Source organism: Callospermophilus lateralis, chromosome 5 (assembly GCF_048772815.1).
Source record: "Callospermophilus lateralis isolate mCalLat2 chromosome 5, mCalLat2.hap1, whole genome shotgun sequence".
NCBI lineage: Eukaryota > Metazoa > Chordata > Mammalia > Rodentia > Sciuridae > Callospermophilus > Callospermophilus lateralis.
Window position 1 is genome coordinate 89,545,866 of NC_135309.1, and position 18,658 is coordinate 89,564,523.

The 18,658-nt window shown below is 37.6% G+C and overlaps 1 long non-coding RNA gene and 1 pseudogene across 1 annotated transcript in view; one reads left to right on the forward strand and one right to left on the reverse strand.

Moving 5' to 3' along the window:
- The window catches only part of LOC143399884 (uncharacterized), a 322,203-nt gene that overhangs the window by 172,515 nt on the left and 131,030 nt on the right, over window positions 1-18,658 (reverse strand). The window lies entirely within an intron of this gene.
- On the forward strand, window positions 9,265-10,578 carry LOC143399310 (elongation factor 1-gamma pseudogene; annotated as a pseudogene).

The following is an 18,658-nucleotide window of genomic DNA, read 5'->3' on the forward strand; positions in this document are numbered from 1 at the left end:
GAGCAGGAAAAAAGCTATATGAAAATGGAAATAGGTGGTAGCAAGGTTTGTGGGTTTCTCTAAGCCACAGGGAGAGAGATGTGGTAGATCAATGATTCCCAAAGACACAGAAGAACATCTTCTATGGCTTGGATATGGTTTGAGCATGTCTCCCAAATGTTCATGTGTTGTAAGCTTGGTCCTCATGTCTATATGGGAGGTGTTGTAACTTAAAGAGATAGGCTCTAGTTGGAGATCCTTAGGTCATTGGGGAGCTGCCTCTTCAGAAGGTATTAAGGTCACTCTCATGGGACTTATGATTTCTCATGAGTTGAGATGTTGTAAGAGCCAACTGGTCCCTGGCTTTCTGTTTGATGATGGGATCTCTTCCTCCCACATGCACTCCAACAATGATCATCTACTGTGAGGGGACATAGCCAAGCATCACACTCACCAGAGACTACACCATGATGTTTGGACTTTTAGCCTCTAAAACTGTGAGCTAAATAAAACCTTTCCTTTATAAAGACCTGCCTCGGCTATTTCATTATTACAGTTATACAAAACTGACTTTTTTGACATCTCAACATTTTTAATTTTTACCCAACCAATTTTGATGGAGTGTTTACTATATGTCCCATATATTATTCTAGGCAATGGGAATACAGCAGTGAAAAATTCACAAGTTCCTGCCTCTGAATGGAAGGGAAATAATACACAAATAAGCTGTAGATCATAACAAGTGCTATGAAGGAAATAGAGCAATGCAATAAATGGGACAACTTTGGACAGGATAAAAGGAGAAAGCCTCCACAAGGAGGCACTTTAAGATGGAAGGAAGAGAAAATGGGATGGGATGAGAAGAAGAAAGGTAGTCAAGTCCAAGAAATAGCACCAACAAAAGCTCTAAGGCAGGAGAAATCGTGGTTCCACTGAGGACACAAGGCAGGTAGTGTGACTGGACCTATGGAGAGTGGGTAGCTCAGCCAGGTTCCCTTCAGCACCACAGGGGTTGCCATTACTGTCCTCAGAGTTACAAAAACCCACTGGAGGATTTTAAACAAAGAAGAGAGTTTGTTTTATTTACTGATTTAAATATCATTCTGCTGTGAAAGAAAGGAATGTAGCGTGCAAGAGTTCAAAAAGGTGATTAGAAAAGAGATTAGAATTCTCTTGCTGTTGGCCAGGAAGGAAATGGTGGTGGCTTGGGATCAGGGGTGGCAGTGAGAAGGAGACAAGCAAATAGTTTCAAAGTTTATTTTGGAAACAGAACTACAGAATTGCTCATGGGTTGGTTATGGGAGGTAAGTGAAAAGGTTAAAGCAAGAATGACTCCTAGGTTTTGGCTTTAGTAATTATAAGCCTGGTGATGGTTGGAGCAGGGAGTCAGGGAGAAGTTGGCACAATCTTGGGGGAAAACTCAAGATGCTGACCAATGTTATCCAGACATCAGCTGGAGGCCATCTAATCTTGAGAACCTTGGAAGGACACCTTTGAACCCTCAGCTCTATAGCTTAATTCTGTATAGGAGAACTAGATCTTCCCAAGATTTCTCTTTTCTCCCAGGGGTTGAGGATCTCATCATTATCCTGGGTTTATGACTTCTGTTTCCTTCCTGCCTCCATTCACCCCATCAACCTTTTACCCATTTCTTTTTCTCCTTTCATTTTAAATTGTGTGTACGTGCATCTCCTTACCTTCTGCCTTTATTCATAAAAACACCAGTGGAACTTTATATACTGTCACAACATTGGCATACTAATTTCAACCAAGCACAATTAATTTTAAGGAAAATCTTATAATATCACACTCTGAATCTTTATCAAAGGTAATCAAGACAATGCTATTATAATTAATAACAGCCTCATAGCATTTGAAATTATATACATTTTTCTGCTTGCCAAAGCTATTACATTTTCTAAATGATTTCATATTTTCAGTGTTGTCCCTGTCACCAAAATCACATTGTTCTTTGTATACATAATGGAGATAAACATTTCTGATTTCACTTTCAGAATAATTATTTTTAATGGATCTAGTAATGGTACCAGGGTCTTCATGAGAAGACTCATTTTTGTGCCAGTCATGGTCACTTTTGTATCAAAGTCTTCATATTACTGAACAATTTCTTTCCAATAAAAGCAATGACTCATGACAGTTCCTGATGGAGAACATGTCCTATTGTAATCATGTTTCATCTCATTTAGTGTAGCATTAGCCAGTGACACAAGGAACCAGGACATCCTAGCTCCTGTGACAAACTTTCAGTGGAAAATGCTTGCTCCTGTTGATGACTGCCTCTTATTCCCATCATATTCACAGAACAAATCTACTTAAGCTTAGCATTCTCTTAATTTTTACCTACTTGAATGAAGAGCATAACCACACTTATAACTGATTAATAATCTCTTCAAATTTTAAATGAAAGTATGAAAAACTATCTTGGAGGAAATTAAAAACTAATATATGCAATCTACATAACTTACATTTACTTTTATCAAAAAATATTTATCATATACCTATAATAGGCCAGAAACTCTAGGTGCTAAAGATATAAATGGGTAAAAAATGAACTTAGCCCCTACTACCAGGTAGCTCAAAGATCTCAAAGTCTTTGTTTTATCATTCCAGCTGCAAGATGAACCATCATATGTGATCTATCCTGGGTTTCCTGCTATAAGCCTTTAAAATAAATAAAAGATAATAAAAATTATGTTAAATTTTACATTGCTACAAAACAAATACCTAAGGCAGCTACCTTAATAAAGAGAAAAGGTTTACTTAGATTACATTTTTGGAGGTTCAAAATCCAAGGTCAAATGAGGGCCCCATGCATTTGGCCTGAGGTGAGGACAGTGGATGGTGGTGCATCATGGTGAGAGTGTCGGTAGGAGCAAGGGATCATACCTTGAACAAGAGCAGAAAGAAAGAAGATGGGTGAGGCCAAATTCTTTATAGAGCAACCCTCTTGTTATGGTTTGGAGGTGAGGTGTTCCCTGAAAGATCACATGAGACAATACAAAAAGGTTTGGAGGAGAAATGATTAGGTTGTAGCCTAGGCTAATGGGATTAACTCAAGTGGTAGGGTGTGGCTGGAGGAGGTGGGAATTGGGGCATGGCTTTGGATACATATTTGTATCTGGAGAGTAGCTTTTCTCTCTTCTTTCTGATCACCCTAATGTGAGCTGCTTCCCTCTGCCACACTCTTCCTCTATGAGGTTCAACCTCACCTTGAGCCCTGAGAAATAGAGCCGGCCTTCTATGGACTAAGACCTCTGAAACCATGAGCCCTCAAATAAACTCTGCCTCCTCTACAATTGCCCTGACCAGATCCTTTAGTCACAGCAGTGAAAAACCTGACTAAAACATCTCTTCTGAGAATCACTAAAGAGGTTGCACAAGAACTACCAACAGAGTCACTAGAAATACCTCTACCCCAAGACCTAAGGACACCCCAATGGACCCACCGCCCAACAGTGCCACACTGGGGACTGAGCTTTTAACCACAATGGACCCTTGAGAAATACTCAAACCACAGCAAAGTTTGAACTAAAGCTCCATAAGTGGTCCTATTTCCTTAATTGTCAAGTAAGTTTCCATATTAAATGAGAAAATCCATTTAAAGGTGTCCCATATGTTACTTGGTCCAATGTAAGCATTGACAAAGCATGGGTCACCCTGCCACTCCCTTTTGTATAGGTTTAAAGTAAGTTTTACTGTCCTTCCAAGCTGGGGTTCTACAAGAGAATTAAGCTCTAATGCCCAAAGGCCTCAATGGATATAATGAATTAACTTTTCCCCTATGCAAACCAAAGTAACTACCTATGTGTCGCTGTTAGGATAGTTGTGAAAACACCTACTTTTATCATTTTCAGTCAGACTTACTTCTGTCATGCAAACCTTAGCTGAAGTTGAGAAAAGTTGGGGGACAATATCACTTTCATCATCTATTTTAAAAAGCAAGGCTAAATTGGGGAGGAAATCTAATTTGGTAAAGGCACAGAACCTAGAACAACAATAAAAAATAAACCAGAAACCAAAAAGTCTCTAGAGAACTAAAGAAGTAAATAGAAAAGTCAGACTCACTGAAGGTAAATGCTCTAAGCAAAACAACCATGCAGAGGCCAGGGCCAAGGAAACACTGGTCAAAACTAAAATCAAATACAGTGCAGTAAAAACCAAAACAAATGCCCCATTCATTCACAGAAAGAGACAGACCAGAAATACTTAGAAAATATTATGATTCTCCATGTTCCTCAGGGGATCTCAAAGCACTTGAGATAAACTGCTAAATGATCATATAAACTACAATATTCTAATCACATGAAGGGAACTGGGATGTCACTAAAATATCTCAAGGCTGAGAAGTTACTCAGATATGTCAGAAGCTAATCTGAAATTCCAAAAAGTGCTTAAAATCTTTTATTTTAATGACTCAGTGTCTCTTTCCCAGACAGGAAATTACCTAATTCAAGGACACAGAACTCCATCATGGCCTTATTCAAAGCTAACAAAGACACAACAAAAATGAATCTGTAGGGACTCACTGATACTCTTAAATTAACATGTAATTGCCTACATTCATATAGTTCAACTGCATGGGTGACACATGCAATATTTCATAAGACAAATCTATCTTTAACAACAAAGTTTTATCACAAATCAACTTTAAGCAAGTGATATAAAAATGAGATTTATATTTAATGCACTGTTGTAAATTGTACCAATTGCCAGTGTTAACACTGGCAACATTACATGCCAAAAAAGCTTTTAAATGCCTGGAAGGAGAATGCTCTCCAAAACTGTTAGGAACAAAAATGTCTTAAAGAGAATTGGGAACAAAAAGTGAGAGAGAAAAACAACTTTCCTCTTGTCGTTTAATATTCCATAGTAAGACCATAAAGTATATTCTAGAGTAAAGAAAAGATTAGACTTATCAATCAAGACAAAAAGAAATCAGGCTGTCCTTTTCTCCTTTACAATTCATCTGTACAACTAGAAGGTATGGCTGGAATCACTTCAGTTTTCAGACACAGCAAGTAGCAATACTCAATGATATTAGTTCATTTTCAGATAAATTTACAATTCACTTTTTTGTTGGTTCTTTTTAGTTATATGTGACAGTAGAATCCATTTTGCCATAATTATACAAGCATGGAATATATATTGTTCTCATTCAGACCCCAGTACCTCTCCTAGGTGAGCACTCTATCAGTGGGCTACATTCCCAGCCCCTCTATAAATTTTAAATCAACTAAGGAAATATTATCTTGGGGATGATTGCACATAAATTTATCTATTATGTCTGAGTGTGAGGGCACATGCCTATAATACCAGTGACTCGCTGGGTGCAGTGACACATTCCTGTAATCCCAGTAGCTCCAGAGGCTAAAGCAAGAAGATTACAAATTCAAAGTCAGCTTCAGCAAAAGATTAAGGATTAAGACCCTGTCTCTAAATAAAATTCAAAATAGGGCTGGAGATGTGGCTCAGGTGGTCGAGTGCCCCTGAGTTCAATCCCCAGTACTTCCCCTCCAAAAAAATCCCTGTGACTCCAGAGGCTAAGGTAGGAATACAAGCTCAAGGCCAGCATGGAAATTTTGTGAGACCCTGACTCAAAAAAGTTAAAGGGGCTAGGGATGTAGCTAAGTAGTAGAATATCCTTGCATTCACTTTCTAGTACTACTCATAAAAATAATGTCTATTATACTCTCCTTGATCTATAATTTGACATTTTATATTAATGCTAAATTATTCCAACCTATTTCAAAGGCTTAGGTCATTGAACTGTTCAAATGCCATTGCTAATGAAGTTTTATGTAACAAACATACTCATGCCCCTAATGTACAAATGAAATAAGTCAATATGCTTTCACAACATGGTGGACCAATCCACTTCATCACTTTTTTTCAAGTAATTAAAGGCTAAAGTCCAAGCTTTGGGTCCAAATGATTTCAAAATATGACTTCCTGGTTTATTAATGTTATGACCTTAGCCTCTTTATTAGTTTTCTCAACTAATGTTCTCTGCATAGTGTTATTAATGGAAGTTAACAGATTATTACAAAGTATTTTTGCACAGTCTGTAATACTGTGCATAAACAAATGATAGCTGTCATTATTGTGAGGAAATAAAGGATTGTAGGATGTCATGGTTTGAATACTCACAAATATAAAAGCTTTCAGAGACTATCGTGGTTTCAGGAAATACTTAAGGAAGTTTACAAAAATAATTAAAACATAAAGCTCCTAAAACAAATGCAAGAAAGAGAGAGAGAGAGAGAGAGAGAGAGAGAGAGAGAGAGAGAGAGAGGAAACAAATTGAAGGGGCAAAATGTCAAAAAGATGAGCTTCAACAGTGCATACAGTACAAATCCTCAGATAAAACAGAACAACTACTTAGGAAGATAAATCAATAATCACTTATCCTAAATCAAGACAATGAACTTTTTCTAAGACAGAATGAAACATTTTCAACAATGTCTTCATTGAAGATAGATTTCATAGGCTGTATTTCAATACACTTTCCTCACAAATTGCAGTGATATATTTTTTGTAAAATTGGAAATTCTATACTAAGCAAACAAAAATATTGAGAATTTAATAATATATCAGGCTTTGTGCTGAGTTTGCAAATGAATCACCAAAAGGAACTTTCCTGGACGAAATGGAAATCAATAAAAAATCGTCCCATCAAACAAGCCCACCACACTCTGCACTGATCCTTCTGGAAGCCAATCTTCATTGAGAAAAGAGAAAGCAGTTACTTTTTGAACAAATGGAGAACATCCCTGTGAGGGAAACGAGAATCAGACCAAGGATAATAAATGTAAGAAGTCTTTAGAATTACATTTTATCCCCTCCCCATGCCTGTTAAACTCTTTTTTTTTTCTCTTACTAAGTAATATCAAAATTCTAAAAATGAAAGGGGCAACAAATTAGGGAGACAGCATTCCATACCACTGCCAATTTGGAAAAGGAAGAAGGGAAAAGGAAGGGAAGTGCCTGGAAAGAGAATAGTCCTCTGCACCAGGTAAATCCAAGCAAATGCAAACAGATGACTTAAAAAAAAAAAAAAAAAAAAAAGATATAGCGATATCTCATAGAAAGGTAAGAAGAAGGAGGAGAAGGAGGAGGGAATAACTACCTGACTTTTATTGAGTGCTAACTGAGCATTTAAGCTGAGTATCTCATTTCAAGTTCACAATGACCTTATGAGGGAAGTACTATTGTTATTATTCCCTTTTTGCAATGAAGGAAACAGAAAAATGTTAAAATCATTCGCTTGCTGTTCCATAGGGTCTGGAAATGGCAGTGCCAGGATTCAAAGGCAGACAATCTAGAAGCCCTCTCACAATGCCCCCCATTCGATGAAGAATCCACTCACATATCTGATTCAGTCTCACCACTATGCTAGCTTCAATCTTTGAAAAGCTAACCTTTAGATGCCTGCCCCATCACGGAGAAAAGTCACTGAGGTCACTGGAAATCATAAGTCAGAATTATTCATATCTACCATGAAATATGACATTCATGTAGTCTTTAATCATTGAACTATCAACCCAAAGGTTCACTCTTTAAATATAAGGGCACTTAATACACATTTAAAATGTTAAGTAAAATTCTGTCATTAATTTTGGAGAATACATCCCATGCTTGTTTTGCTCTTAAAGGCTGAAGAATAAGTAACAGGCTCAGAATTATACTAAATCAGAGCCTGATTTGGTAAAATATGAGCACTTGCAATAAATATAAACTATCCCCTTGGGTTAAGATACATTTGTACCCAGCAAGCAGTAACACTGAGTTCTAAAGATAGGGACAGTTTTAAAATTTTAATGGAAGGGGATAATTGTGGAAGACTAGTCATTAAAGTCATTTGATGTCCTATCTCAACATCAAAGATCAGAGTAAATAAGGTGACAGGGCATAAAGTAAAATGGCATTGAGATAACTTTACTGTTACCTTCAGTACACGTTATTGTTATACATTAATAGTTGCTGTAACCTTCAGCTTTGTTTTAAATAATTTATATTGCTTTTTTACCATTATTACTAACTTATTTCATATTGACATGAGATCAATGCTTAAAGTATTTGTTGTCAATATTAAGAAGTATAGGGGGCCGGGGTTGTAGTCAGTAGTAGAACACTTGCTTAGCACGTGTGAGGCTCTGGGTTTGAGCCTCAGCACCACATAAAAATAAATAAAGAAAATAAAGGTATCATGTCCATCTATCACAAAAAATTTAAAAATTAAAAAAAAAGTATAGGAGTCTGTGGTTATGGCTCAGTGGTAGAGTTCTTGCCTAGCTTGTGTGAGGCACTGGGTTCAAGCCTCAGCACCACGTAAAAAAATAACATAAAATGAAGATATTGTATCCATTTATAACTAAAAATATTTTTTAAAAGTATCAAGAAATACAGATATGGGCCACTATCACCTTGCTCATTAAGTAAGTACACATGTATGAACCTCTACCTATGGATGTATGATATAATTCTTACAGGATAAGAATATAAGCAAAAAGTAAGTTAACCTCTAAGGGGTTAACATATTTAGATGAAAAATGTGAAAGATATAATAAATTGCAGTTAAATCTGAGTCGACCCCATATATTGGAGGGGGGGGGGTAATTCAAGATATTTAAAATCTGAGGGTAAAGGAAGAGAGAAGAAGAAGGAGGAGGAGGGGATGTTTAAAGATTTGGGATGAGGAGGCAACTGAAAAGGACGTCAGGTCTTGCAACTCTGAGAATCCGAGTGGACTTCCCATCATTCTAAACTTTAACTGGAAAAATAGCCACCTAAAATAACACCTTAAAACTCATGCCAAGGATATAAAAGTTTCAGAAACCTTATTTCTGAGTTCCCCATCATTATTTTAACCTCTACCAGTACTTAGGAATGAAATTTTTTTTTATTAGAAGTAAATAACGTGAACCAGCATGTGGTTAGTAAAATAGAGGACTGGTCTAGATGTCAGAATAAATAATGACAAAGAAAAACCACTTCACCGCTAAGATTGTGGACATCACAGAGATGATACAAATGTGCTAAAATAGTGGATATGAGTGTTCTTAAATTTGCTCAAATTTAGGCAACTCTTATTATAAGAAGCCTCATATATGTACCCTAAGGACCTCTAATGCCATATTTATTTGAATAGAACACGCCAAAGAGATCATTTAGAAAAGAAATAGATAAAAAGAAATCATTGATGAGCCCTGGTGGCTTACTTTTCGGCAGCATGAGAGCCCCACCCACTTTATCTGTGGAAGCACCATGTCGGCTGGGACCCTGTACACATACACTGAAAACTGAAGGGCCTTCAAGGCCCTCATCGCTGCTTAGTACAGTGGGGCTCAGGTCAGTGTGTTCTCTGCACCACCCCATTTCCACTTTAGCCAAACCAACCATACCCCTGAATTTCTCGGCAAATTTCCTGCTGGCAAGGTTCCAGCATTTGAGGGTGACGATGGATTCTGTGTATTTGAGAGCAATGCCATCGCCTACTATGTGAGCAATGAGGAGCTACGGGGAAGTACTCCAGAGGAAGCAGCCCAGGTACTGCAGTGGGTGAGCTTTGCTGATAGTGACATAGTGCCCCCAGCCAGTACCTGGGTGTTCCCTACCTTGGCCATCATGCACCACAACAAACAGGCCACTGAGAATGCAAAGGAGGAGGTGAGGCGGATTCTGGGCTTGCTGGATGCTCACTTGAAGACGAGGACTTTTCCTGTGGGTGAAGGAGTGACACTGGCTGACATCACAGTTGTCTGCACCCTGTTGTGGCTCTATAAACAGGTCTTGGAACCTTCTTTTCGCCAGGCCTTTCCCAGTACCAGTCGCTGGTTCCTTACCTGCATTAACCAGCTCCAGTTACGGGCTGTCTTGGGGGACGTGAAACTGTGTGAGAAGATGGCTCAGTTTGATGCTAAGAAGTTTGCAGAGAGACAGCCTAAAAAGGACACCCCACGGAAAGAAAGAGATTTGCGGGAAGAGAAGCAAAAGCCCCAGGCCGATTGGAAAGAGGAAAAAAAAGGCACCTGTCTCAGCTCCAGAGGAGGAGATGGATGAATGTGAGCAGCACTGGCTGCTGAGCCCAAGGCCAAGGACCCCTTTGCTCACCTGCCTAAGAGTACCTTTGTGTTGGATGAATTTAAACACAAATACTCCAATGAGGACATGCTCTCTATGGCCCTGCCATATTTTGGGGAGCATTTTGATAAGGATGGTTGGTCTTTGTGGTACGCTGAGTACTGTTTTCCTGAAGAGCTCACCCAGACCTTCATGAGTTGCAACCTCATCACTGGAATGTTTCAGTGATTGGAAAATCTGAGGAAGAATGCCTTTGGCAGTGTCATCCTCTTTGGAACCAACAATAGCAGCTCCATTTCTGGAGTCTGGGTCTTCCAAGGTCAGGAGCTTGCCTTTCCGCTGAGTCTAGATTGGCAGGTAGACTAGGAGGCATACACATGGCAGAAACTGAATCCTGGCAGCGAGGAGACCCAGACCCTGGTTTAAAAGTACTTTTCCTGGGAGGGGGCCTTCCAGCATGTGGGCAAAGCCTTCCATCAGGACAAGATCTTCAAGTGAACATCTCTTACCATCACCTAGCTGCCCCTCAGGGAGTTGGGGTTCATTAAAAGAAACTAAACATTGGGAAAAAGAGAGAGAGAGAGAAAGAGAGAGAGAGAAAAAAATCATTGATGACATTTGTATATATCAAAAACCTAGATCACAATTTAAAAATCATCTCTTTAGTTGAGCTGTCTCACATTAAGCATGTGTGGATCTCCTACCATGTCCTGAGCGCTATGCTAGACTCTGGAAAGCAAAAATTAGTAGGAATAGTACCTGTTCTCTAGAGCCTCCAAGTTGCTCCATAGACTACACATTATCTGATAAGTAGTGGAAATGATCACACTGTCCAAGCTGGACAGGTACTTTATTTTACCTCATCTATACAAAAACACTTATTGAAATAGATACAAAGTGAAATAAAAATGGAAAACTTGATTCTGTCATCTGAATATTCATTAACAACCTGCAAAACAAACCCCACTTCCATAAAACACTGAACTGCCGGGAAGTCTTGGGTGGTTATCTTATTTCATCAACTGTCACAGGCACATGAAATCTGAGTTAATCCTCTATCTCCACTAAGGGAGCTCCTTGCTTGTTTCCTCAGACACTTTGTTACAAGGGAACAACCTCGGGCCCCAGGTGATTTTGATTTGAACAGCAGGTGTGAACGAGTTGAATTCACCTTAGCCTGGATTTATCTAACTCAAATATTGCCAGTGCCATTTATTATTTTTTAGTAAGAAGAAAAAGAGTCTCAGAAAAAAAACTTGGACTCTGCTCTTAAGGTTTGGGAATTCACAATCCAAGGAAGAAATTCTTGGTTCCAGAGTTGAGTTATAACAGAAAAATGAAAGTATCTCAGCATTTCAAAATTGCTGAAGGAAAAGCTCTCTTCTTGTTACAAGTAGTTCATCTTTAGCAGTATTCTCTCACGTTTATAATAAAATCTTTCTTTTACTTCTGATGAGAAGAACACAAGTTAGTGTTTCAAGCTAAAAAGGGTACTTTCTCAAAACTTATATTTTTGCATTTGTGATTCTTTTTCTAACTAAATCAAAACTGACCAATGATATTTTGAAAGAAAACTCATTTTTCAACAGCATCCTATAATCATAGACATTCTCATCACTGAAATAGCTTAAATAATTATAAATTATGATTAAAACCATTTGAAGCCCTGCCAACCTAAAAGACACAATTTTGGAATGGGATAAGAAAATTAGAATGCCTGATTACAGAAGGAAGAAAAAAAATCTTTTGATTGAAATAATGGACTAAATTTGGATTAAAATTATTTTATCTTTTCATCACAATACCACTCCATTTGGTTTAACTCATGGGGGAGGCAGTGAGAAGAGAATAAAGGGATGGATCAAAACGTCTCGCTTAGTAATAGTCCCTTGTGATGTCCTTGTTTCTCTCCCAAGGAGTGTCCCTGGGAACTTCATTGACAGCCCATCTCTCACTAACTGGGCAAGCTCACACATATTTTCCTATCCTGGAAATCTTTGCTTCTAAAAGAACTAATGACATGATGCCCTTCCACTTACACTTCAACTGAACTTACAAATGAAATTTGCAGACTAGCATGATCAATTGTATTTCTTGGCTTAATTCAACCTCAGAGCTTCACCTCCAAAACGCTGACTGTGTAAACTTGCTGAAACTAATCTGAACCTTTCTTTAAGCAAGTTTTGTCCTGATGGTTTTGTATTCTCCCCCCCCCCCCCCCCCCGCACAACAAAGTGAACACAAGCTCAAATACTGGGTGGAGTTAGTCCCTATGATTACTACAGACCATTTAACCAAAGGAAACCATGAAAGGATTAGATCCTGATGGCTCTATCCTCTTTAACAGTCATAGTAGCTAGGCTTAACAACAAAACCAAAATGTATTATGTGCCTATTTTGCAGTATGCATCATGCTAGATCATATGGATATAAGCAAAGATGATAATATATTAACAATAACAATAATAACTCCCCCCAAGGCCTCATCATATGTCAAAAAAATCAGTGTGGCATACACTATTCCATGTGCTAGATTGTAGCAGAGATCACCATCTGTCCTTTTGAAAGTTATGTTGCAGTGGGCATAGATAGGCAGTCTTTTAAAAATCACTAAGAAAGGGCTGGACATGTAACTGAGAGGCGGAGCATTTGCCTAGCATACATGAGGCCTTGGGTTGAATCCCCCACACTGGGAGCAAGGAAGGAAGAAAGGAAGGAACTCAACAGAAAAATAATATGGTATTTTAGATGGTGATACTACAATATTCCAGGTGCAGATTCTGAGGAGTGGACCAACATGGTAGCCTTGGAGGTGATGAAACAGGGTCCAAACTTAGATAGATCAGTTAGAGCACTTGAATTATAATGCAACAGAAAACACTCTACCAAAATAAAAGGCAGAATATTGGAGAATCTCATGAAATTGACAGAGAACATGGAGAACCAGATTTGGGAATAGGGTAAGAACAAGACTAGGAATACCTGACCATCAAGGCAATACCCCTGGAATGCATGAACTTCAACTATTGCTTTCAACTATTGCTTTCACCTCAAGAGTCAATTAACCAGGAAAGTTCAGCTTTCCCATCTGAGATCATTTGCCCTTTTCTTGGCTTACACAGCACAAGAGGGTAAGAACCCAGTACTTCTCCAGGAGTGCAAAGAGGCTTGATTTACTATCCCCATTTCCCCAGGACTACATTGGACAGAAGAGAGATAACACCCAAAAAAGAAATCCAGATGATGAAAAGGAAAAGAATAAATGCCAGAAAATATAGGGAGCTACTTGTGTCCACTATAAATTGCGTGTAATCTAGTGGATAAGGCAGGATTATAAATGGAAACTATCAGAGAATAAAGGCTTTTTCACAAACTAACCCATTCTTTTTCACTAAAGAGGTATTGGTGGTATCTGGATGTCACTTTACCTCATTCTAGGTATGAATATAATCCTGGCATTTGCCAAGCTGCCATGGATAATGGCTTATTTTGTAGTCAAGTAGTCACATTTACAAAGTTTTCATATAAAAAAGGCCCTAAATCTCTAGATACGCCATTTTAAAAAAAATTTTTAAATGTTTTTAAAAAAACATTTAATTTGCTTTTGAAGCCTACATAAAATTAACACATCCGGGCTGGGGATGTGGCTCAAGCGGTAGCACGCTCGCCTGGCATGCGTGCGGCCCGGGTTCGATCCTCAGCACCACATACAAACAAAGATGTTGTGTCCACCGATAACTAAAAAATAAATATTAAAAATTCTCTCTCTCTCTCTCTCTCTCTCTCTCTCTCTCTCTCTCTCTCCTCTCTCACTCTCTCTTTAAAAAAAAAATTAACACATTCATTGCTCTCCATCTTCCTCTCAGACAAAGCACCAGAAATATATGTGAATTAGTTCATATAAGGATAATCTTGTGAACTTCTGACTATAAAACAGCTGAAAAAGGCCAAAATATTTCATCTTAATCATTCTTTTCTCTCTATAAAGATAGTTCCTTTCTTTGGAAAGGAATAGAGATAAAATGATAGTCACTCATCCTTTTCAGAACAAGAGTATGCAAAAATTACACATCATGGTGCCAGGGGACATGCTTCAGAGTGTCCAAAAGAGTATTTGCTGCTCCAATATAGTCGATTTTTGCCACTTACAAATGCAGATCCAGGAATGCCAGATCCTCCATGGTTTCAAAAGAAACTGAAATTCCTGATCTTTATGTGAAATCTTCTATAAACTTTGGGGTTTAGGATCATTTATGGTTTTGTTTGCATTTGAATATCTAAACACTGAGCCAGAAACTTTAAAAAATAATAATTTTTTTTGAGCACAATACAGGCCAAATAAAACACCTAAGTGTAACCTCTGATCTCCATTCCAGATACCTTCCAGGTATAGAATGCAGCAGAGATCACCATCTTCCAGGTGTGATCAGACCCCAGTAGAGATGCCTGTATCCCTTGATTTCTTTCATGTCTCTAATAACACAACCCTGTCTTTTCCCTCATGGGAACCAAATGAAGTTCTACATCAAAGACATATGATTCTCTGAGAATTCCCTTCATACTCCATCCATAAGCAAAATGACGAACACTTTTGGAGTGATTTCAAAATGACATTTTCCAGTGAAGCTATGGAAGTGTCCTGGCTTGCTGCTCCCTGTATACTGTCTAGAAACATAATGGGAGTTTTGTGAAACTGTTTAGGGAGAGACCACCAGGCTGATTGGGGCAGGTGATACGCAACACATGAACCCACCTAAATGAAACACATCCACAATGACTCAAAAGAAGAAATACTATAGTGAAATGGGGCAGTGTGAGGAGACGGGGTGCATAGTTAGAAAGGAGGCCCCCATTTTTCAGTACTGGGACTTGAACCCAGGGCCTCACACATTCTAGGCAAGTGTTCTAGCACTGAGCTACATTCAAAATCCTTTTTATTTTTTTGAAACAGAGTCTTGCTCTGTTGCCCAGGCTGGCCTCAAACCCTTGCTCCTCCTGCCTCAGCACCTTGAGTTGCTGAATTATGGGCATGCACCACCATGCCGGCTCTATGAAGTCCCTTCTTAATTTCTCAGGCTCAACTTTCTTCCAGATTCCACCTTCCTTGTTATTTTAGTTGTATGGATTGGCTTCTGAGCACCATGAACTTGAGGCCTCATGTAAGACAAAATGGACAAAAAAATATTATGTATGTGTGAATTTCCAAAAGGAATTGAGAAAAATTTTTACAGAATATGCTCAGAGAATCAGTTAGCCAGTGGAGATTTATGTAAATATTTTTAAAGGTATTTTTAAGTGACCTAATCCAGACAACTGGGCTTCCTTTTGCATTTTCCCCTCCAAACAGTGGAAGCTTTATTCACAATCTCTGTGTAAAAGGAACATGTTTTTTCTATCCCATGGTTAGGGAACTGTAGAATCATTTCCTTTCTACAATGCAAATGCACTTACTTTGTGTGAATAGCAAACCATAATCATGAAAGGGAACAATAGGGCACTGCCCTGAGAGAGTATGTTTCATCCTCTCAAAACTTTTATAAATGTTAACCAGTTAATTGATAGGTGAAGTTGACCTGTAAAACAAAATGTGAAAACTAAAGCTGAAGATATTTAAAAGCTCTCTGTACAAAGAGATTCAGTGTCTGAGTCTGAATTAGAACTTGGACCTTCCTAACAGGAGTTCAGAGATTCAACTCATATAAACATTTGAAAGGTCAGCTGTTCATCAAAAACTTTTCCAACTACAGCAAACGTATCCTTATTAAGTTTCTCTTGCAAAAGTTCCAAGGTGCTGAACACTCATCCATTGCCACCAATAATTAACAATCCCCAAAAGCCCAAATACAGAGAATTTTTTTGTTGGCATTTTGAAACTGCAGACTATCTTAGCATCAAAGCATGTGGGAATGGGAAAAAGGCAGGCTAGGAAAAAAGACTTCAAGCTGAGAATTTTTCTTGAGGTTAATCCTTCTCTGTTTCAATCAGGTTTGCAGCAAGAAGAAATGAAGCCCTTCCAATAAGGACTTTGTGCTTCCTAGAAATGGGAAGAAAAGTTTTTTAAAAGCAAAACAATACTACCGGTGTACTAGTTAAAACATCCAACAAAACTTGGAATTAAAAATAGGCACTATAGCCATTCCTTATTCTATCTAGTAAACTTTGTTTTGAATATATCTATCTACTCAAAGTTTAATGACTTCAGAAAATTACCTGAGCTCCTCATCTACTATGAATTTTTTCCTTCACATTCTTTTTTGCACATCCCACATGAAAAATCACAAGCCTAATTTAAACAATACTATTTATTGTGGGACTTGAGAACTGAATAGCTACCAGCTCTAAAAGGTTTCCCTGAGTCTCACACCCACATGCTCTCTTATAACTAGTTTCTACATGGCCATGTTTAATCCCACAGGGTTACATGATGAGCTATGTGGCACATCAGCTAGAAGGCAGGACTACTTACAGCAGGATTTAACCTCTTTGTCAAACATAAGATAAAACTGAAACAAAGAGTAGGCCTAAATGTAAAAAAGCATTAAACTTCTAAAGAAGAAATCTTTGTGACATTGGGTTAGGGGAAAATTTCTTAAGACAAAAAGCACAAAAAAGAAAACATGAATTAAATAAATAAATAAATAACCCTTTTAATCTCCAAAAGTCACAATTAAGACGACAAAAATGAAATCCATGGACGGTCAGAAAATATTTGCAAGATATATATTTGATAAAGGGCTTATATCCAGGGTTATTATACACCATCAAGTGTTGTTATATGTTCATATGTTTATGCCATTCAATAAGAAGCTACAGAATCCAATTTTTTTAAGAGCAAAAAGTTTGCATAGGCAATCCCAGAAGAGGGTAGGCAGATGGTTGATGAGTTCAGAAAAGATGCTCAACATCATTAGTCATCAAGAAATTGTGAATTAAAATCAGAGTTACCACTGTGATTTTAGAATAGCTAAAGTTAAAAAGACTTGCAACACCAGGTGTTGTCAAGGATGGAAGCAACCAGAATTCTAATACATCACTGAAGAAATACAACACAGTAAAGCCATATGGAAAAACAGAATGGCAGTGTCTTGTAAAGCCAAACATAGATTTATCATATAACTCAGGAAACCTACTCCTTGATATTTATCCAAGAGAAATTAAAGCATATTTCCACACAAAGAATATTCATAGCAGGTCTATTCATAATCATCAAAAATGAGAAACAACCCAAATGCCCATCAACTGATAAATGCATAAACAAATCAAATGTAGCTATAAAATGAAATACTATTTATTAATAATTTTAAAACTATGGATAAAAGCAATGCAGATAAATCTCAAAAGGTATATATTAAGCAAAACAATCTAGATTCTAAAGACTACCATACTGTATGATTCTACCTGTAGGACATTCTGAAAAAGACAAAACTATAGTAACAGAAAGCAAATCAATGGCTTTCTGTCACTATATTTAGAACACCCTTTTGATTTTTTTGTTTGTTTTTGCTTTTTTTTTTTTTTTTTTAAAGAAGGAAGGCCTCTCCTGAAGTTGATAAAACTCACTATGCAAACTAGGAGTGAGGAAAAGAGAAAATGCAAAAGGCATGGGGTACTTTCTTTCTAGAGTGAAATAATTTATATCATGATTGTGTTGGAAGTTATGTAGCTATATATAATTACCAAAATTCATCAAGCCATACACTTAAATGAGTGAAATTTATTATATATAAATCATGCCTCAATGAAGCTAAAAAGAAAAATCTCTATTTCAGGAATCAGAATCTCTATATTCATTTACTCTTGTTCTACAAAAATCTTGCTCTTTGGAGTAATCTGAGTACTTATCTTTGCAATATCATAACAGCTTCAAGGTTTCATTTCAGAAGGAACCCATTAAACATTTTATATGTGTGATTTGTTTTGATGTTTGTTCAGGTTAATAAGACACATCAGAAAACTGAACGATGATTTGACTTCTTCCTTTGTCATCTTTAGAACACCATTTTTTTTTTTTTTTTGAGAGGAAAGAACTCTCCTGAAGTTGCTAAAACTCACTATGCAGGGGCTGGGGATGTGGCTCAAGTGGTAGCACACTTGCCTGGCATGTGCAGGGTGCTGGGTTCGATCCTCAGCACCACATAAAAAAATTTAAAAAATGAATAAAAGATGTTATGTCTACTGAAAACTAAAAAAATAAATATTAAAAAATTCTCTCTCTCTCTCTCTCTCTCTCTTTAAAAAAAAAACTCACTATGCAAAGCAATTTAACAAGCTTCCATTCAGTGTCTGCTACCTTGAACTCTGGAACCAAACTGTTGGGTTTAAATTAAGGCCTGTCACTTCATAGTGTGATCTTACCATACTTCAGTTTCCCCATCCAGGAATCCTCATAGGGATATTCCAAGGATTCAGATGAGCTAATATGTTAAGCGTTGAGAATGGGGCTTTGCACATAATCAGCTTGCCATTATTATGTTGTGTGAGATGCTAAAACTACAGAGGGATAAAATAGGGTTTGCTTTTGTCGTTTGTTTTGATGAGCTCACAGTTTGGTAGAGAGAGAACAAACTAATAACAACCT